At 40.4% G+C, this 5,115-nt stretch overlaps 1 pseudogene across 1 annotated transcript; it reads left to right on the forward strand.

Moving 5' to 3' along the window:
• The first annotated feature begins 479 nt into the window (after positions 1-479).
• On the forward strand, positions 480-1,068 carry LOC308562061 (rho-related GTP-binding protein RhoN pseudogene; annotated as a pseudogene). The gene has a single exon. The product of its transcript is annotated as a rho-related GTP-binding protein RhoN pseudogene (transcript).
• The last annotated feature ends 4,047 nt before the right edge of the window (positions 1,069-5,115 follow it).

The raw sequence follows: 5,115 nt of genomic DNA on the forward strand, positions 1-5,115 counted from the left end.
TACAAAGAAATTTCATGCTGAAATTCCTGGCAGGTAGTCTACAACGGTGTTAATAATAAATGCAAACGATTTTAGAAAATATTAGTTTCTTCCTTCAGACTCATTATTCAAGACAACATGCCACACAGGTCTCTCTTGTTATGTGCTATAACTGTGTGCAAAATTCCTCATCATGCCTCTTCATTCCATGACTACACAGTCGATTAACTAACATTTTTTTTAATTTCTCCTAAGCATTGGGCTAGGCCAGGAGTGTTTAAGCCTGACTTTGCAATTGAATTTCCCATGGTGAGGATTTTCAACTCACTTGAGCCAGTGTGCCACAAGGATTTTTACGGGGGTTGAGGGTGAGGCAGAAGGGGTCCTCTGCCCTGGGTGGGAACTTCAACAGCCCACAAGATGCTAGTGTGGACAGCCTGAATGGCTGTAGCTGAGACCTACAGGGGGAGGGGGTGCAGGCACGGCATATAGTGCGAACCATGGAAAGGCAGAACAGCCACTGCAAGATCGTGGTGGTGGGGGACATGGAGGTGAGCAAGATAGTGCTGCTGCATGTGTTCACCAAGGATGCCTACCTAGTGAGTTATGTCCCCACTGGTTTGAGGACTACACTGCAAGCTTTGAGACATACAAGCACTGCATTGAGCTCAACATGCGGGACACTTCAGGTTCCTCTTACTATGATATCATCCAGACCCTGGCATATTCTGATTCAGAGCCATGCTCATCTGCTTCGACATTAGCTGACCAGAAACGCTGCAAGATGTCCTTATAAAGTGGCAAAGGGAGACTTGGAGTTTTCCCCCAATGCCAAGGTTGTGCTGGTTGGCTGTAAACTGGATATGCAGATGACCTGGCCACACTAAAGTCGATGTCCAAGCAAAGGCTTATCCCCGTTACATATGAGTAGGGCGCTGTGCTCGCCAAGCAGGTGGGGGCTGTGTCCTTCCTGGAGTGCTCCTCCCAGTCCTCTGAGCACCGCACTGCATCAGAGATGTCTTCCATGTGGCGACAGTGGCCTCCCTTGGCCATGGTCATAGGCAACTGAGGCATACTGACTTACTCTGAGGACTGTACTGAACTAGTCAGCTGACAAGATGGCCTGACTGGGGAAGATACACAAGGATGGAGCCAAGAGATGCAACCTCACATGAGGAGCCAGGAAGGGCCAGAGTGTCAGGAGGGGTGATAAAGGGCACAACTGTTCCCCTGCCTGTACCCTGGCTTCCTAACTTCCTGACTCTGGTTGGGACCTCAGAGCTGGCTACATGAGCAATTGTCCTAGGCAAGGGACCTGGAGGCAGAGGGTGCCAGCATTCCCACATCCTCACCCCCCTCTTTTCCAAAGGAAGTTGAAGGAGGTAGCAGTGAGCAGCTAGATTTAAAATAGGCAGCTGAGGGACAAGAGGTCAAGGAAGAACAAAGGGGAAGTAGGCTACAAGACATCTGGCAGGCAGCTCAGGGCTGGCATAACTTGTAAGACAGGATGTTCTGCATCAGCACACTGCAAGGGAAAACAGCAATATCCCACAGCTGAATCTTGAGGGCAGGAGACAAAGGCGGGGGCATGAGGATTTGAAGTAATTGGATGTTGACAGAGAAGAATCTTTCAAAATAGCCAATAGAATGACACTCAGGTAAATATAACCCCTAGACAAAGAAACTACCTCGGCTACCTGTTCAAGACCCCTCTCGCTGCGGCTGGAGCTTTTGTCTCTCTTTCTTCAATTAACTTTTGCTGTCGCTAACCTCTCAAATTGTCCCTGAATTCATTCTTTGACTCCATGAGACACTAACCTAGCTGACCAGAAAACTCAGTAATAGCAGGGTAAGCATCTAGGCCAGGACCTGGGCTGGGGTAGTGGGGTTGGGGAAGCTGGCATCAAGCAGTGACCTTGGCTGAGTCTCAGTATATGAAAGGTGCTTTCCCTCCTGCCCTCAGTCCCATATCCTGGTCCTGGCTTTCTTTGCTAAGGAAACTGCCCATTGCATGACCTTACCTTTTCCTTTCCTCTTTCTTCTACAACTGTTCTCACTCATCCTAACCTCCAGGCAACATGCACCAAATTAAAAAGCCAGTGGAGAAGCCCCTCCCTCCATGTACCCAACAGTCCCAGTTCCTCCCTCTCTTCCCCCAACAGTCCCCAAATAAAACCTGTGTCCATGGAGGAAAAAATAATAATTTTTAAAACATTCCTGACAATTTAGTCAGGGGCATTGACTATTTAGTGAGGGGCACTGACCTCTTTTCCCTTAGATTGTCAAATAAAAAGATGACAACAGCCAACATAATAGCCATTCAATGTGAATGAATCAAAATTATATCTTTTTTTTTTTCAGATAGGCAAAAAACATATTTTTTCTGTGTGCTGCAGAATTTTAGTAATTAATTTTTGTGTGCCCTGAGATGAAAAAGTTAAAAATTGTTATCCTATGGTAATCTTTCAATATTAAATAGATGACAAGGCCCTATGCCAGAGAAGGTTTGGGATACAACTTTGACACTGGAATTTTTTTAAAAATCATTTGCAAATGATTATGATTTGTATCTAGAACTGAGAATTCTGAGCTTGACCTCCTAAGGATACAAGAGAACAAAAGAAAAAGTTTAATAAGGAATAGTCTAATAAGTGCTAAGTCTTGTGATAACTTATTAATTTCAATTGTAACTTAATCTTCAGTATTGTTCTATTAGGATTTCGTTTTTCTCCTAGTATCAAAAATTATATTCTATCTATGAAATAGTTCCAAGATGAAATCAGACTTCCTACCAAAAAGTCCATGTCATTTCCATCAGATAAAAACAGCCCATAACCACCCTGGCCAGTGTGGCTCAGTACACCAAAAGGTGGAGGGTTGGATTCCTGGTCAGGGTACATACCCAAGTTGTGGGTTCAATCTGCAGGCAGGGTGTGTGCAGGAGGCAATCTCTGCATGTTTCTGTCTTGCATTGATGTTTCTCTTTTCCTCTCTCTAAATATCAACAAACAAACAAACAAAAATCACACAACAAGGTTAAGGCAACAAAGGAGTCAGTGACTACCAGGATCTCTGTAGCCTGCCCTTCCCCAGACCTTGGAGATGTCTAGTGTCCCAGCTGATCCACTGACTCTACTCAGCTGTGCAAATTAAGGGCAACTTCTTGCAGATCCAAGCCCTACCAGGGTGTGAGCCAATTCAGGCAGAATAAACCTCATGGTACTTAAGAAAGGATCATTTTTTAAATGAAGTTTAAAATGTACTTTCCTCTACCAAACTTGGTATATCTGGAGGGAGGCTCAGAACAACTTTGAGAATTAGATTAAGTAAGATACTCTAGGTAAAATTTCCACAACAAGCTTGAGGTCTGGTAAGTATCCTAACAGTCACAGCCTTCGCTTTCTTATTTCAGCCACTTCTGAAGGTGGAAAACTAAAAACAAAAAAAACCTGGAGCCCTGCTAAATGCCAGCCCATTTGGCTAGAACATCGATGCCTTATTTACTCCTACAGGCTGACATCTTTCTTTTTTTGTTTGTTTATGTGACCATAACCATCATCTTGTAACTCTTACTACTGCATCACAGGCCAGGGATCAGCTCCTGTGTAGTTTTCAACACCTACGATTGAGCCTACCAGCTCACCCTATAGTACAATAGTTAAAATTTCTGGTCATTTATTTGCATGGCTATCCTGTGAGATTAGAGGCTTTTCCTTGATCTTAGCAACTCTTTTTTCTTATACACTCTTTTGCCTTGCCAAGATAAAACATACTTAAATTTGAGGGAACTTATGAATTATGAAGCTATGAGAAAAAATATTCTTATTTGTATGTCAACCATAATTCAATTTAAAATATAAAATAAAGATAACACAAACAGCTATAGATACAGAAAACAAAGTTAGGTTGCTTTTTTAAAATAGTGTATGTGAAACTTAAGATATAGAATATTGCAACCTAAAGATCTAGCCTGAAGATTTTTGAAAGATATTATCCTATTTGTAATGATTACAGGCATTTTTAAAGGATGTAGCCTCATGTCAACACACCATAGATGTTTATTAAGTATAATATACTAGCTCCCATTACTTTTGTTTTCTATTAATATATTTGTCTATACATGATTTATTAAATATCACTAATTATAATAGGGACCCTTAAGGGAAAAATGTTGTGATCCTTAGGATACCCTGCTTCATATCATGGTTCTCAAAATATGAAAAGGCAGGGAGTAAATATAACTTAGTTTCATAAAAGATTTTGAAATGGAAGATGATATCTAGATTTGAGATAATATTTAATATTTGAGACCAATTTCTTTCTGAAACACGTATACCATTATCCTTTAAATAAACAAATGCTTATATACATATAAATGCACTTTTTTTTTCCTTACCAGAACACTTAAAAGTGTGACTATCATCTCTTGGAACACCAATCTACCACTTACTTATATGGTTTTCTTACCACCTAGCTATCTTTTTTTCCCCAACTTCCTTTATAAATGCCTACTCGTATTCTTTCCTTGGGCCTTTAACATCATTGTCTTTAACATCTCTCAATATGAGCTCCAGATAATATAGAGTTTAATTCCACACAAATTTTGAGTTTCTTCTCTAATCCACATTAATATGTTCAGCATTAAGACAAGCAGGAAAACATGTGTCTCCCCTTCTCTCATGTTTTGTGAATAATGATGTTTGGATTGATCATTTCTGTGATTTGCATGCCAACATCTAGAGCTCTCCAAGAGCCATGACTCATACTCACGTTGCTTTCATATTTTAAAGGTATTCAGCTTTTCTATAAGTGCAATGACCTCTTTCTCCCCCTGTTAAAATTATGCTTTAAATCTCTTAATGCTTTTTCATTCATTCACAGATTTACATCTACCATAATCTAGTTTGCTCACATTTAGGCATCTTTCCAGTTTTCACATTAATTTACATTATTGTTCTGGCCATATTATAATGTTGTACATTATTATTTTATTTCATAATAAAATGTAGTCCTAGCAGGTTTCACAATACGACCATTATATTTTTCTAACATTCTCTTTCTTGTTTCAGGAAAAGTCTTCCTAGCACAATTTATAAGACAAGTTTCCATTAAGTGAAAATAATACTGCCTCCTCAT

The sequence above is a fragment of the Miniopterus schreibersii genome (genome assembly GCF_964146895.1).
Source record: "Miniopterus schreibersii genome assembly, chromosome: 9".
Classification (NCBI taxonomy): Eukaryota; Metazoa; Chordata; class Mammalia; order Chiroptera; family Miniopteridae; genus Miniopterus; species Miniopterus schreibersii.